Here is a 17,448-nt window from a genome sequence, read left to right as displayed (position 1 = left end):
CTGACACTATTTTACTTCTGTATCCATCCCAGTCAGGTGAACAGCTACCTGCCTTTGGGCTCCTTTGCTGCTTCTGGAGCCAGTTTAACTGGTTTGGATCTGGCATGGTCTGCTCTGCCAAAGCCAATAGTGCCTGGGGCACCCAGGACAGCCTGTTGTGCCTGTTGGTAGTGCAGAGGGTGCTTTGCACTTGCTCAGTAGCTTTCCTATTCCATGCTGAATGATCTTCTTAAGAAGGTTGCTACAGATTTGAATGTCATTGATTGTTTTGTGACTGTTTGGGTGAGTTCTGGAACTGTTTTAAACCTTGGCTTATTTAAAAATACAAAATGCTTGCATAAATAATGAAGTAGATGGAGAATTTCTGTTTCTTAGAGCTATCTGCTATTACAGATTTTAACACAGAAATCAAATTGCCTGTGTTCTGGCACAATGCAGGAAGATGCTTAAGACTGGGAATATGCCAGGGGGGAAGCAAAAAGAATAGTGGGGATTTCTGTAGGGAAAATATCTGCAAATACCTGTTTAACTGTGGCCTCAGTCAGATGAGCATATCACATTATCTGTGTAGCTTTGCTGTGAAACAGAGAAGGGAATTAAGAGCCTTTAGTTCTTTTTATTTCTTACAGCTTGATTAGGTCCCTTATTCCCATTCCCAGGTACAGCTGTGCACATTGGCACAAGGGAAAGGGTGCTGTAAGTGAAATTTGGACAGGTATAAACTCTATGTGTGCAGGGGGAAATTATGCTGTTCAGCTACACAACAAGCCAGTATTACTGCTGAAGTTACAGCCTGAGGCACTACCTTCCCCAAAAATAAAAGGGGGCAGCTGGAATATTTTTATTGTGCCTGAGTTTGGATATCCACTTTGCAGCATAGTCCACAAAGTGGCAAAGCTGAAGGAACAGGATGCAGCAGCTTGAGGTTGGGACAAACAGAAAGGGGATTCTGGGAGTTCCTGCAGCCTCAGTGTCTGCACAGGGAACCACAGCCTTGGGACTTCTGGCAAGCTGATGAAGTAATTTATGTGAAGGCTTGGACAGTAACTCAGCACAAATGAAGTTGTAGGTGTAATAATGTTTTGAATCAAAACAAACTAGTTCAAAATTTAAATCAATAACGAGTGCTTAAAGCTATCATTCAGGAGAGAACTACTACTGGCATAATGGTCCACAGTTTTGAAATGCAGATCAGCAAACCTCTCTGAAGGCCATTTGTTGGGCTTCCTGTGAAAGTCTATGTGGTTCCTGAGATAGGGCTTTAATGCAAAATGTGTATCAGCATATTCTTAACTGTAGGTATGTGGTCTTGTTTACCTGCATGGCTGAAATGAGACATAGGATGTTGTTTCACAATACTTTTAGCTGACATAAGCCAGCACTGCTGCCCAAAACAGTGCAAGAGTGGAGTTAGAAGATCCAATTGAGCCAAACTAACAGGTCATTGCTGCTGAAATGGGGAGGTTCTGTCCTTCTCCTCAGCCTGTCTCCCTGCCTGCTGGCCACTTCTCTTGCTCTGGCTCTGCATTCATCTGTTCCTTCAGTGAGCTGTTCCAGCTCCAGTGCAGTTAAATCACATCAACAGTTGTCCCATGGTTTAATGAGCTGAGCTGGCTCACTGCAAGGTCACTTGGACTTTAAGGATGGACAAACAAGGAGGACCTGGCTCCACAGCTGCAGACAGGTGCAGAGGAGAGGGGGAAAGAGGGTGTGGGACTGATGTTTTTGGCAGCAGCAAGCCAGTAAATCAGCTTGGCTGCCTCTTCTAGCTGCAAGCAGAGCTAACCCTGCTGCAGTCCCACACAGCTCTCGGGTTTTTTCTCCCCTCCCAACCTCCCTGCTTGTGCTAGCACCAGCCTTTGCACAGCCAGCTGATGAACTGTACCAGGCTCCAAAGCCCAACCAGCCAAACCATTGCTCAGCCCTAAACAAGATCAGCTTCACAGATGAATGGCAAGGGGGCAGGAAGAGTGGGGCATGGGAGTGGAGGGAAAAGGCTCTGGGGTTTTATTTCAGCAGCAGAGTCTGCTTAAGGTGTTGGTGAAAGTACATCCCTGCAGGCCTGCTACTGTGGTTAAGCCCTAGAAAATGAGACACAACTGAGTTTCCAGAGCAGATTTGCATCAAGCTCAGAGGGTAAAGGCAGTGGATTCCTCTGTTTCACATTTTGTTCCCTGACTTCTTCCAGAGGGTAACTTGACCCAGTTATCCATCTCAGGCAACCCCAAATTTCTCCTCCTGTTAAAATCACCCTGTGATTTAGTAAGGAGTGTGGAAATGAATCACCTTGTCAAACAAGTGGGAAAAAATACACTGCCCTTCACTTTTTGAACAACATCTTAACTGGTTGTTTGCTAGATATTTGTTTTAAAACATAATAACTGTTCTTACTGCTGAGACAAACACAATGCAATGCCAAAAGCTAAACTGGATTCACTGTCAGTTTTGCATTTTTAAGTTCCAATTACCCAGGCTGTCTGTTTTCAGTTCCAAATTATCACAAAACAACCAGTTTTATCTTCTCAAGAAATGTTGGATTTACTTGAAAGAACTTCATAGATATTAAGAGGTTGTTGGATGTGTTTTAGTGTTGGCTGTAATGGCTGAAGCTTAAAAGCTTGAATTTTAGATTACACAAGTCTAAGGAGTGTAGAGCCAAAAATGGAAAAGCTGGAGTGGCGATGTGAGTGTAGCCCACACATTGGCTGCAGGGCTGAATGCACAATCACACTTTTCCTCAAGAATATTCCTGATAACCTGCCCAACAGAATGCTCATGATCTGGGCTTGGTGGAAGAATGTGCAACAACTGGGCCCCAGAAAGGAACATCTGTATGGCTGTAACGTGCTAGGAATATGTTGGTGGGCTGCAGAGAGAGGGAATAATGGTGATGTGGAGGGTGTGAGGCTACACTGAGGTTGCCACCAAACACCACCTTCAGGGAAACCTCACCTCCAGCTGTGGCCTTGTTTACATGTATTTAGGGCAACTTCTTTATTTATGATTGGGAAAAAAACCCCCTCACTTTTCCACATTACAGCATCATTACTGCATTGCTTGCACATTTAAAGAGCTCTTTATTATTTGTTTTATGCCAGTGTTTAGCTGGCTGTTATTAGCTAGTATGCTATTTTAATGTGCAGGAATTTTCTTTTATCTGTTTTCTTTCTAGCTCTGGAAGTAAATTGAGCTTCTTCTGCAGGACAGTGAAATTAGCTTTCTGTATATGTGTATATATATATATATATATACAGGTAACTTCAGTGTGCATGGGGGAAAAAGAAGGGTCAAGAAAAAGGATGAATAAAATTAATTTTAAAATCTGAATTCACTTTAGATCTATTTTTTTTTTTTTTTTGTGCTGCAATTACACTTCTGAGTTCTCTTGCTCTAAGGAATTTGCTCCATTAATTGAATGTGCATGTTTTCAAATTAACCCTTGGAATGACAGACTAGATGAGACCAGAGTATTAAAGATGTATTTTATGACAGTCAGAGCCACAGGCATCACCAAATGCAAGAAAATATTATAAGTCAGTAAAAACTTGGGGCGACTAAACACAAATCCAAAATATTAAATTCCATGAACATTCCATTTAGTGTCAGCTTGAGCCAGGTTGGCCATGTACACAGGTTTTTAGCATGATATAAAATGCTTTCAGGAGCAGGTCAGCTTTGGGCAAAGTCCACTATCTGGTAAGAAGCAAGAGGAGAACTTTTTTACTCCAGAAAGGAATATCAAGAGACAGGCCCATATCACATTACTCATTATAATAATGAACATAGTATTTAATGGTATTAGAGCTATTTTAAAAGCATCTCCTTCAAAGCAACAGCTCTTTTTTCAGTCATCTAAACCAATCTTGATGCTGCAGCCCTTCTTTTGCACTAGTGCTGACATCTGTCTGAGCTGTCCCATTATGCTCATCCAGCAGAAAGTAAATTCAATAGTTTTCTGCCACATAAGGACTAACTCTACTACTCCTAACATCTGTCACCGCTACTTTTGCTTACCTTGTGTCTATACTCCCCTTCTTAATTCTTCTTGCTATATGAAAATGTTATTTGGACAAGGGAAAAGAGTTTTAAACTAAAAGACGAGAGATTTAGATTAGATATTTGGAAGAAATTCTTTGCTGGGAGGGTGGTGAGGCACTGGCATAAGTTGCCAGAGAAACTGTGAATGCCCCATCCCTGGAGTGTTCAAGGCCAGGCTGGATGGGGCTCTGAGTACCCTGATCCAGTGGAAGGTGCCCCTGGCCATGGCTGGGGGGTTGGAATGGGATGATCTTTAAAGTCCCTTCCAACCCAAGCCTTTGCATGATTCTGTGATTGCTATGATTCTATTATTCCACTTCTGTAAGGGTCAAGTCATGTTGGTGGCTCTGCAAAGGAAATCACATGGCATTTCTTCATCTTGCCCAATGACTATAAATTAAAAACTACTTTTTTTTGTTTGTTTGTTTATGTTTGTCCATGCATATATTTGTTTGATATTGATTACCTATTTATGACTTTGTGTTCTCAAATCTTTTACTACATTCAAATTGCATCAATTTGCACTGCCCATTTGAAATTTCACCTTTTTTTTTACCTAAATGTAGTTTTATACTACTATAAAGCTAAAAAGGAATACAAATATTTTATAAATTAAAAGTTCCACTATTCAAAATGAGGGCAAGTGTTATTGCATTTTTATTTGGTTCAGCTTTTTTATACATGCTTAGAACACAATTTAAGAAACAACTCCCTTATTTTACAAGCATGGGGCAATAGCATACAAATACCCCACTGACACCTGAAAATTTAGAACCATATTATTCAAGACTGTTATACTTCAGGGATTTTAGTACTTTGTGTCGTGCATGCTGCTGAAATAAAGGCACATTACACCTATGCAATTTCATCACCTTGTCATTTAGACTGGACCATAACATAACCTGAGATGATGCAGGCAGGGAAAATACAGCATACCACTCATTTCACTAACTCACATGCAACATGCTGAAAAACGTTGTTACTCCTTGTGAATAACCCTGTCATACCCACTTCTACTAAGGCTTCACAGCTCAGTCCTTAGAAGTTGCTAGTGAGGTTGAAAATGATGAAGAATGATGAAAATACCATATGAACTTGTGAATCTCTCTGTCCTCTCTCAATCTGTTCCCACTGTTGCTTTCCCTCACACATGGTGTTGTAAGGCAATTAATATATATTGAGATTATTCATTTTCCTCATCCCAGAAGTATGAAGTTTCATGTATGTATGCCAAACTTATTGTCTCATATATACTGTAGTTCATGTTTACCCATGTTTGGAAGTTTCAGAGAGCTCATCAGAGGAAAATAGATGTAGTTTTTCCATTGCACAGTGGAGCAGACACAACGTCAGTCCAATATTATACCTGTGTCCCACTGTAATATCATTGTTAGCTTGAAGACTCTGAGTCCCTCTGGGAGTGTCACAAATCCATATAATGTCCCTCAGTGCTAGATTTTTGTGTTTCTATCTCTGATTTAGTAGACAGATGTGAAAAAGCATATGATGCCAGATAACTCCCTAGTAACCACACAGCTGCAGATGTTGAACAGAGCAAGTTGTTCTGGCTAAGGTCAATATTAATTTGTGCTCAAGACTTTCCTTCCAGACATGCCATTTTTTTGATAGTATAATATATCTTACTGGTATTTTGGGCTGATCCCTCCCACATTGATCAAACTGTTTCCCCATCTGTGGCCTCTTCTAGCATAAAGTTGCTTTTCCTGGGCAAGGGGAGTAGTCTTAATTCACAGACAAAAGCAAAACTGGGTTTAAAAAGTCTTGAGACAGCAGAATTTCAAGGCCTTATAATCTTTTATATCTACAAGAGTTTGCAAAGCCAGTTTCCTCTCTACCTTCATCTTGTTATTTCTGCTCAGAAGGGCAAAACAATCAACAGAAAATAAATTCTAGTTTTCTTTTGTCACTGGCCAAATTCTGAACACTCATGTCTCTTTTTCTCTTCCCTTTGATCCATCTAAAATTCTTACCAAATTCCCATTCTTCTATGACCCCAGGTTTGGAAGAACCACATGTTGAACTCTGTTTAATGTAAACAGATAGTACAAAATACAAGAGCTGCTGTGCAGTCATTTTGCATTAGCTGGTGGTTATTCACAGTAGGCTAATGTAACTGCATAGTGCTTTAAAATTTGGGGTGGGCTGGGGAACCATGCAGTTTCTGAAGCTATTTTTAAACCATAAACTTATCTTGTTTAGCTTGGACAATTGCCTTTCCCATAAAAGAAAAAGTTAATTTTAAATTTTTAAAACATATTTTAAAAGATTCTGTGTTAGTGAAAGTAATTCAAAAGTCTTAAAGTCCCTTCTGGCATCCTTCTGAGTTTAGTAGGAGTCTTTCCACCTTTGTGAAACATCAGTGGGTGTTGAAAAAGCACAAGCATCCCACCTTCAGTGGCTAGGCTTAAAACACAACACAGAATGTTGCAGACATCTGCCTTTTTGCTGTCCACCAGCCAGCAAAGTTATAGAGCTGCCCTAACCCAGCACTTCTGTCAGTTCTTACTAGTTCCAGTTCAGTACCATGGTCATGAAGCTGAAGGGCTTCAGCTCAGCTTGGAGCATGGAGTAGAAGCAATTTTCATCTGCACAAAACAGGTTGTGTAACTGCACCTACAAAAGATCACACCATGCACATATCGTCCAATGTTGCATGGATCTATCAGATTAGGTCAGCACTCTAGCAAATAATCTACTGGCTCTGGGAGTAGAGGAAGAGGAATTCATTTGGAAGGGAATTGATTCATGTTTGGAAAAGAGTACCAAAAGCCTACTGGAGCAGGCTAAGAATAATACCAGTGCTATAGTTTCCTTGGTATTATTACACAGAAGTTAATTGTGCCTTGAGATGAATACCTGTCTGTGTAATATATGCCCTAAAACTTTCCTCACCTGGCACGTGAAAACCAGGCTCCTCACAGGAAAACTCAGTATTGGCACATGATCATGACTGGGGGCAGACCTTTAATTGCACCTGTAGCAATAAGACAAGGGACAAAGATCTTAAACTAAAGGAGGGTAGGTTCAGACTAGATATAAGGAAGATGTTTTTATGAGGGCAGTAGAACACTGGGAAGGGTTGCTCAAAGAAGTGGTGGATGCCCCATCCCTGGAAACATCCAAGGTCAGGTTGGATGGGGCTCTGTACACCTGATCTGGTTGAAGATGTCATTGCTGGGGGTGTTGGAGTAGACAACCCTTAAAGACTCCTTCCAACCCAATCCATTCTGTGCTTCTATGACTCGTGTCACAACACACGGTATTGTGGTGTTCATGCCTGGTGATGGAAACAGCTACTTTGTTTCTGCTACTTACCAATTTTGCCTGCAGGTTTTCTTCCACTTGTAACAAAGGTTCAGTGTTTGCATTTAAGGCAGTGCCAGAGAATTTTTTTTCTTCCTTGTAGCCACTTGCACTGGAAACAAAAAGACAAAGTCAGTGGAAAAATGTATGGTCTCAAGGAAAAACAACAATAACAACAACTTCAGCAACAACAACAAAAATCTCGGTTTTACAAAATTCAGGTCTGGGGGCAAAATATAGTAGACTGTTACTGTTTCTAATTCAGTGACCAGGGATCTGGCAAAAGCATGCAATGGTTCACCCTCAGTAGTGTGCCTGTGTTTCTTCTCCTGTGGTGAAAGGCAAAGTGGCAGCCTGATAAATGCATCTGTCTCACTCCAATATAAGGCTGTAACATAGCTGGCTTGCACACCCAGGAGTTTGGGAGCATTCTGGGTGCTTAAGTTAAGGTATAGTTACTGTGATCTTTAATAACAATAAACCAGCATGTTAACTGAGTGTGTTTAGTGTGGTTGTAACCTTTTGCATTCTTTGGACTTTGCTGTTTATCTGGTATTTGTGCTATCAGATACACATTAAGACACTCCCTAGATCCTGGTTTTGTTAGTGTGTCTCTACTACTTGTGCCAGTGGTTATGTTCTATTCTGAGAGGTGTTACTTTGTCAATATACACTGCACCTTAAAATCACTCTTGTTTATTGCCTACAGCACACATGTAATACCCATCTCAAGCACTTTGCAGATGATCTCTTGGAAATGCTGCCAAAATTCCAGGAAGGCTTCATGATGGTTCCCTTTACTTGCTGGATAGGGTGTTTAATGGCGAACTCATTTCATAAATGCTTGCCATGTTTGCTCAGCTGTGCACCTGCTTTGGAAAGAAATTTGCAGTGGAGCCAGGTGCTGTCCTCACAAGACAGAGCAGGCTAACCCCAGGCGCAGGAGCACACCAGGCAGCAGAAATTCCAGTTACCAGGTTTTGCAGATGTCAGATGCTAAGCTTCAGCTCTCCAGCACTAAGCTGCAGCGTGCCATGGATCTCATGCCAGAATCAAGGTTGCCTGTTCATAGTATAGACATGTCTTTCATGTTTGAAATTATGTCTAAGGAAGAACTGAAGATAAGACAGATATTGGCAAAGGGAGAGAGGAGAAAGGAATTTCTACACTTATTAGTCATGTTATTGAAGAAAGAAGGAAGATTTTATCATGCCTGTCTTGCTGAAAGCAAAGCTCTGGGTTCACAAGATTGCTGGCTGGAGTATGTAACCGAGTCTACTTTCCTACAGGTTGATGCTTTAAGGTTACCACTGCTTTCCTCACAAAAAGGGGAAAAAAGTTGCGGCAGCAGGGTGTGTACTGCATGTGTGCCTCTGAAGGCATGGCCAGTAGGTGAGAATGAAGCTAGCAATTTTTCTAACTTTACTAAAATATGTGTGTAGGGTGCAACATGGGACTAATCCCCACAGGGATGGAAGGAGAGCTATGGAGTGCTCGCTCTGCTGGCCCAGATGGATGAAAGGGCTGAAGTCCTCCCAGCTACCCACTGCTTGGTTAACAGGTTATCAAAAATGAAATAAAGACTAATGGTGTGAAGAAAACTACAGCACTCCTGACTATGGAAATCCATTAAATGGACAAAAAAAAAGACTGATTAACTAATGGGTTTTGCTGTTTCACTGGTGAGAGGAGCATGGTCCCTTTAAAAGCCTTGGCCTCCTTTTCTGAATGCTGTTGCTGAGCTGTGCCCCACCCCTGCATAAGCAACACCTGCATACCTGCAGGGTACTGTCTTCTTGATAGCTTGTATACCTTAATAATACCTGGTGGTGGAGTGGTCTAGGTTTGGGATGTTTCTCTATCCAGCCTATTAGTGTGAGGACGCTGAGGTAGCATCTGCCAGATCCTGGTGATGTAATAGCACACAGTGCTTCTAATATCCTTTTTACAGCATTTGTGTTCTTTGTAGCCACTGACCTGATGAGTTTTAAAAGGAAAAAAAGGCACACTAAGGCACCTCCCTTCAAGATAAACTCAAATGGCAAATCCTAGCAAGCAGAATATAAAACAATTCCAGATGATGTGGAAGCTGTGCACCACAGTTTTCTCATCAAACTAATAGTGTTTCAGTTTCTCCGTGTTGACTGACTGCTTCTGACATATGTTAAGCTGAACTGGGGTATGTGCAATTGCTCTGGCTACAGAAATGCATTATGTGTCCAGGAATCCTCAAAGTACAGATCCTATGTGGTCTGAGGAAGCCTGATGGATTTTAAGGAGGAATGAGGCATTTGGGAGTGATAGAATATTTGAGGCTTCCAGAAACCTTTCTTCAGCATGCTGTATATATGTGCATTGCTCTGAGAAGAAATAGCTAACTTGCAGAAAAAAATGTAAATAGAGTAAATAAGGTACTCTTTGACAGAATTAATGAAGTCTTCATTGTGTGGAAAAGAGAGAGAGAAAGAACAAAATGTTAAAGTGAGATCAGGGAGGTAAATACACGGAGAAATATAGTTCCAGAGCATAAACACAATGTAAGCTGCAGAAAGAGACATAGAAGAAAGAAATGGGGGCCTTACTGGGTTAGGACAACAGGAGTCAGGGAGATAGTTGACAGGGAAAAAATCAATGCGCATGTCCACCAGAAAGAGCTGCACAAATATCAGCCATGCTCTCCAGGACCAAAGAGCAAGTACTGTGTTTCAGTGTGTGTTTGTATAGTGTATAACACATGCAATTTCACTCCTGATTACTAGTAAAAGACAGTGTATACACAATCAACAATTATCACATAAAAGCCCCAGTAGGAAACACAAGACAAGGGGTTGGCAAACCACTGGCTGACCTAGTCTGTCACTCCTTGTTTTGTTCCCAGTTTCTCATTGTAGAACTAATTACTGGCAAATTGCAGAACTGAGGTCATTAAGACTTAGAATCCTTGCATCTTTCCCACCTAATTTTAAAACCAGCTAAAGTGCTTTGGTTCCTTCTTGTAGGCAATGCTGCTGTATTCAAACACCGCCCCCCTCCCCCTTTATTTTGGCATTTTCACATGGTCCTGCCATTAGTAGGGCTTCTTTAAACACAACACACTGGCTGGAGATCTCCCAGTGTAGACATTGCTGTTCTTTCCTCTGGACCATAGTCATTCCCTGGAATACGAGGGAGAAGTACCCAGATTCTGCCCCTCATGATTCACATCAAAAGGACCTTACTTGGCTGCAGCTGGAAAACTGAGCTGCACTAGGAAAAACTTCCAGGATGACAGACAGCTCTGGAAAATCCAATCAGCTTTAAAGAGAAACACACTGCATTCAGCTGTCTCCGTACTGGTAATGAGCATTTACAATGCCGAGATCCTGACAACTGCACCATGCAGGGGTAATTGTCTGTTATAAATGGCACCAGAGTAAGGAGGAGACCAGTGATCTGTCCTTAACATGATTATACACCACAAACCAACGATAAGGCAGGCATTGCTCCTCTGATTCACTTTCAGCAAAGATGAATGGCCATAAGGCAAAGAAAAACAAAAGTCAAAACAAAGCACATAACATGGGGATGCTTTGCAGACTAAAAAAATCTAGAAATTAATTATTTTGTAGACTGATTAACTGAGCAATGCAATCATAGAGAGAATGCAAGCTTTATAAATTCATTTTGGCCTTAGCATTCACTCTGCAGCATCCTGCACCACACAGCATGCAGGAGGTGTTCTCCTGAGAGGACAATTCAAAAACAGTGAGTCCTGACCACTTGAAATTACCAAAATCCATGAGGATCATATTTCTGTTTAGCCCTCAGTGTCCCGGCTAAATTTCAGTTTGATTTGTTACATTCTGACTATTTAATTTCACAAGTAACATACTTGTCATCATCTTTGATTATTTGAAGATAAGAACTTGCATGTTTTTTGAGAATAACCAGTTACCCATAAAGTTCTACTGTAATACTATATTTTTCAGGTAAAGAAAAAGATACAGAATTGAAAGCAAGGAGCTGAAAATCATAATAAAAATGAAACCACATTAGACCGGCGTCTGGAGAAATGAGTTGAGGTAAAGACTGTTAGGTGGGAGTGTGAATGGATGGGAAATGTGAATGTAAAGGAAAAGGAATGAATCTGTAAAGCAATGGATTGTATAATTTGCTTTATTTTGCATGTCTCTTTCTCAACAATTCTCATGGTGTTTGCAGTCTTAGAGAAATTTAAATTTCTTGGGTCTAGTGCCCTGGTATTGAAAAGCTTTACAATGGGATTTTGCAGAGAGAAGGCTAGCAGGTTGTACTAGGATCATAGAAACCAAACAAGCTCCTTTTCTCCATTTATGTTGCCTCTGAAAATGTCATGTCCACAAGCAAAGAGAAGCATGATTTATTTAATTAATGACAAGGCATGACTGTAATTTTATTTCTTGTCTGAAAAATGAGAAATGTGGTTCCAGCAGTACAGTGCCCCTTCTGCATAACAGACCAAGGACCTGTTTGGGTACCTCAGACGTCTGGGAATCTAGCTGAAAATTGGGACCGTGCCTTGGGAGCTCTGTCAGTTGAATCCTAAATCCCAATCCTAAACTTTCTTACAGTATCCATGTTTTCCCTAGAGTGTATCTCATCTGAACACTGACCAACCTTGACCTATTTTGTGCAAGATTTGATTAGATCACAGTGCATGCCTGCCTAACTACAGGCCATAAATTGCAATCCTCCATCTGGTTGCTCTCTGACAAGTGAACGTGATCCATCAGAGTTGTCTCCCAGGTGCTGCATGCTTGGACACATGAGCAGGGTGGAGTAGCAAGATGTAGGGTTCATGTTCTGTGCAAATGGACATCCTAACAGCTGGATCAGCTGTGCACTTACTGTGAGGCCTCTCTGACTGCAGGTTTTCAGAATAAGGTACCATTGCTATCCCTTGCTAAGAGCAATTTTCTTCACAGAAGTTTCTTTCTATGGTGATGTCCATACTGAATGTTTGATCCTTGTCTGTAAATATGATATTTTTGGACACCCAGATAAAATGCTTCACACTGAAAGCTACTAGTTGTCTGAAGAGACAAAATGTGCACCCTAATTAGTTTTTCCTCATTTTCTCCCCCTTTCTAAAGAGCTACTGACTGTGGTATTTAAACCATGTAGTCCTTTCCCTTCTCTCTGACACCTCCAACACCAGCAGGATCTCTGGATGTGCATAGGGTGCTTTGGTCCTTTACACTATATTGTTAGTGGACTGAGATCATCACTTATTATTCAGGTTTCCCAGTGCTTCCCCCATTGAGACTATATTGATTTTATGTGGTTAGAACATCATCAAGTGTTAATTGTCCTTGGTGTGTGTTTTAGGCATAGTATATGTAGAAAATATCAGTGAAACAGCTTAAGTATATCAGAGAAGAGGATAAAAATAATGCATTTATTTGTCAGGGCTGAAAATATTACAGAATTTTTTTTGGAAGATCTATTGCCCCTGTTCAGTCCAGAAGAGAGCTTAAATTTGGCAGGGGAAGGGCAGATGAGGGATGAGCTGTGTTGAGTGACAAGCTGTGAGTTGCAATACAGTCTCAGTTTTACAACTAAATATTGCAATAATTTATTGCAATATTGCATTATTGCAATAATGGCTAGCTCCAGCATGAACCCGGGGAGAAAACAAAATAATTCCCCATTATTTGACCACTATTTGTTCATTTCACTGAATAAGACAGGGTCTTTAGGATGGAACATAAATGAGCACTCAGTTAAAGACAGGTACTAGGATGCACTCAAACTAAGTGCTTAACTAAGATTATACTAGCAATGCTGATTTTGATTATTTGCAACTTTCAAGTGTTTAACTTAGTTTTTAAAAAGTTTTTAAAAAGTTTTATACCTATACAGAGGATTTACCAATGTGATTTGTGTAACATTTTATGAAGTGTGGAGGGTTTTTATTTAAAAGCTGCCCAAAGCAGTAAAAATTTGACTATTTTGGGTCAAGCAAGAAAATAGTGGCATTTAAAATTGGTCTAAAAGCTTTTGTCATGTGGGCAACCTTTTCCAACACTTTGTGGGACTGCCAGGTTGTCTGAAACCTGCAAGGTAATTTCCTCCTCAAAGTGCAAACGGAAACTAATGTAATACACATACATTCATTGTCAGGGCTGTCTGCTATTGAGAACTCACTAAGAGCCTATTGCCTTGTGATGACTAATTAAATCTGATTTACTTACTCTTTACTTACTCTCCAAAGTTCAGTTTCTTCCACGCCTTAAGCAAAGAGCAAAGGAAAACTCGAGAATATGGGAAAGAAAAGAAACCATGGGAATGCAGGCAAACCCAGTGCTGAGCTGTCAGCTTCTTTTAAGCCAGCTGAGAATAACTCTGTCTTTTGAAGAGTCAATTAATAATTTTTGGTAGGATTTTTGCAATTCTTTGGCCTCTGGTTGGTTCATGAACAGCAAAAGAACAACAGGTCTTTTTTTCTTTTTTCATGTAGTGCAATATCCAACAGCTGTCTTTTCTAATACGCAGTGATCATAGCAGCTCACTGAATTTCTCAGTCCAGTCACACATTCTCCTTGTCTTCTGTTACTCACCAGTGAGCCCTGTTTATATGGTTAGTGCAGTTCTAAAAACATCTTTGCAGTTATGCTCAAAACTAAAGTATTTTTCCTTGGTTAAAAAAAAAAAAAAAAAAAAAGCAGCTTGCTTAGTCTATCACTAAGTTTCATAACCACCTTAAACTGGCTGAGGTCAACAATACAATCAAAAAGATAAGTTTCACCCTTCCTCCTACCTCAGCCCTGCCTCTGCACAAGATCAGCACAAGGATCTGGACAACCACACAATGAGCCAGATCAGGAAACTGATCCAAATTAAAAATGAGCTTGGCCCCTGAAACATTTGCTCTCCCCAGCCATCTGAGTTCCCTAGGCCTGTTCCACTCGCAGCTGCACAACAACTGTGCCAGCACAGAGCGGGTGGGTGACACGGGGTTAGGGCTGAGCAGCCCTTGTGGAGGAGGGAGGGTGGGACTGTTTCACTACTGGATTATTCAGCCAAGAGTGACACTGAACTCAGGCAACCTGACATAGAATTCACAGCCTTTTACTTTTATGTTTTAAATCATTATATAAAATGGGCTGAGTATTTTGTCACAAAATATCAACAGAACATGGAAGTAAAGGAATGCATTTAGATGCATTACGTGTCATTTTGTTAGTCTTCCACTGAGACAGAACCCTCTATTGAGACAATTACTATGGTTTTTCCAGCCTTCACACATTGCCACAAGCAGTCCTGCTCCAAGGCTTCTTATGCCATGAATGCTAGTGCAGCTGTGTGACCATGGCAGTTCTGAGTCCTGTAGAGCAAGCCGTGGCACACAGCCACTCACACAGCCCAGGCATTTGGGCACTGCTTGTGCAGCCACTGCAACCAAGGGACCAAGAAATAACACCTCAGGATTGCCAAACCACCTTTGATTTCTTTTCTCAAAGAGTTATTAGCTTTAATTTTGTCTCTGCCACCTGTCTGAATAAATTTTAATATATCATTCTCTGGTGGTTTTCGCAACAAGATGTAACTGGGACAAGGACTGTAAGAACTTGAAAACAGTAATTAAAGTGGGAGATAAGATTAATCTTAGCGGTATCTTCCAAGAAACCAGCAATAGAGCTTGGTTATTCCAGTTATGTAAATCTTTTTAAGCTGAATGACTGAAGAGAAATTTAATTTTCAAAGAACCAATAATGTTTGATTACACCGAGTCCATTATCCCTTGCTGAGGTGGTAGCCAGGAGAAAGTGAAACTACCTTCAAAAGCTTTCTGCATGGATTCAGGCAAGATCCAAAGGGAGAATTCCATTCTCTAGAAAGTACAATACTGGTACAGTGCAGTGGGCATGAATATTGTGCTTTGTGGGAGCAGGTGATGAGCTGTCAGAACAGAGGGCGACCTCCCTTCTTTACTGGAAATGTAACACTGCTGGAGCAAAGTCCTTACATCAGAGTCTCATGAGAAAAGAACCAATAAAGGAGATAAGGGAGTGCCCTGCTTAATATTTTGTTTCAGCCCAAACCTCTTGGAATCACAACTTTTAATAAGGATCTTGGCAGCTTTAGCCAGGCACATTAATCTTGAGAAAGTAATGAATTTAGGTCCGATTCCCATCATCCCTATGGTGGAAAAGATGAATGACTACTCAATCTGATCAAAGACCTTTCTGGTATCTGCAGATAGATTTATAGCAGAAGCCTTATTTAATACAACAGAGGTATACACATAATAACCTTGTAAAATTATCAAGTTCCACATTTATTCTATATTAATCCCACTTAATCATGGTGAGCCAGTTTAGGAAGAACTTCTGAGAGTGAAATGGATTCTTCGTTCTTTTGCCTATGACAGTGAGCCAGAACAGTAAGACAGGTCCCAAGTAGATATTTGACTCTAGAGAGTCAAACTCATGCAGGGCTCATTCTAGAAAATGGCCAGACACCCCAAAGCAGTACTACAGAGAGACTGCATGTCACAACTGTTGCCTTCGAGGCCTTTCACAACTTAGTTCCTTTTTTCCTGTGCTTGTACAGTCGCTAGACAGGGCCTTGTATCCAGATGGGCTTGGAAAACCATATGCAACTCTGCACAGTTATGATGACCTCCTAAAAATGCTCCCTACCTTCTCCCACATGCTGTCTTCTGCCTGAGGCATCTTTCCCAAACAGATCTGTGTAGCTGCTAATCAGTCTGCATATCCTACGTTAATAATGCTGAGGCGGGAGGCTTGTTTAATACCTCACCTACTCAAAGACAAAGTAGAGAAGGCCTGAAGGATAGAGGGTGATAAATTTTATCAACCAGCCCAAGAAGGAAGGAAATAATGAAATCCAGTATCCTCAGAAAGCTATTATTCTTCTTGAAAGAACTGCCTCTTCTTTCTGAAAATATTGTTGGTATTTTCCCACGGTAGGGCAATGTGTAATGGCTGAAAAGAAAATTACTCCAGTGATTTTAATGTAAATAATAAGTTGTGTGTTTGATAGAATTTAATTATTTAATTATCCATGAAACTCTTAGTTTCTGGTAGAAACCTGGTGTACATGAAGGTGAAGCAAAGTTACTGACTTTGGAGCTAAACTGTCTCCAGAAGACTCTTTGCATTCCTGGAACTTCTTGATTAAGCCACATGAAGCCTGGCTGAAGTTAACAAGAAATACCAAATCATAACCTCCATACAAACTTGGATTTTAGAGAAAGATTGAAAGTTGTTATAGCCACAGTACTACTACTAGTAGTAGTATTTCTTAAATACTTGTTACATAATATAATAATATAAAATATGCAACATAATGAATGTCTTTTAGCACTCAGCCTTCTGATAATCGGTTTCCAAGACACAGATTTTAAAGATGATTGGGCAGGTGCTTGGTGAGATGTTAGAATGTGTCTATGAGATTAAAGTTTCCTTTAAGAATCATATTAGTTTATCTGCATAAGTGCCCAAGCTCCATTAAAATTCAGGTTCACAGGCTTTATGACTGATGGTGTCATCAGATTGTGCACCTAATCTGATGAAAAGCCAGGCTGTTTACAGAAGGAATGGTTCTTCTCTTTCTTCATTGCCCCAGCCTCACGGCCTGTTTTCCTTGCATCAGTCTGAATGATCATGTAGTTGCAGAGCAAAAGGAGAAAAAACCCATTCTATCTTGCCTCTTGAGATTGCACAGTTATTAATCCCAGTGCAGAGGAGCATCAAGGTTGATACCTAGGTGTTCATACCCCTCTGATCTCCTTTTTTCAGTTTTCTAATGTTAGTCAGAAAAGCCAGGAAGAAGCTAATGGTTCAGGGTATTAAAGTAGCCAGTGGAGTCAGAAGTGGTGAGTGTGCAGTAAGACACTGCTGATACTGCTTACCCATACAGTAATGGGTATGGACAGCCAGCTCTGACTGCACATGCTGAAGCAGGGGCAGACTTGCCTGTGTGACAGAACAGCCTAGCCAGGGAAGCCTCGAGGTAGGTCTGACCAGGGCACACTGTTTCTGCCTTGTCCCCTGGCCTTCTCACACCACTGCTCTGTCTGAAGCCAGGTCTACCCAGCCC

The 17,448-nt window shown here is 40.9% G+C and overlaps 1 protein-coding gene across 1 annotated transcript in view; it reads left to right on the top strand.

The window, feature by feature from the left end:
• The first annotated feature begins 8,691 nt into the window (after window positions 1–8,691).
• SMAD1 (SMAD family member 1) overlaps window positions 8,692–17,448 on the top strand; it is a 53,584-nt gene continuing 44,827 nt past the window's right edge. The window contains exons 1-2 of the mRNA XM_056489040.1: window positions 8,692–8,754; window positions 11,331–11,423. The gene's annotated coding sequence lies outside the window, so the exon portion shown is untranslated. The remainder of the gene's footprint in view (window positions 8,755–11,330; window positions 11,424–17,448) is intronic.

The sequence above is a fragment of the Oenanthe melanoleuca genome, chromosome 4 (assembly GCF_029582105.1).
Source record: "Oenanthe melanoleuca isolate GR-GAL-2019-014 chromosome 4, OMel1.0, whole genome shotgun sequence".
In the NCBI taxonomy this organism is placed as follows: Eukaryota; Metazoa; Chordata; class Aves; order Passeriformes; family Muscicapidae; genus Oenanthe; species Oenanthe melanoleuca.
The sequence above is the reverse complement of the archived record's forward strand: the minus strand, read 5'-3'. Positions and strand labels throughout refer to the sequence as shown.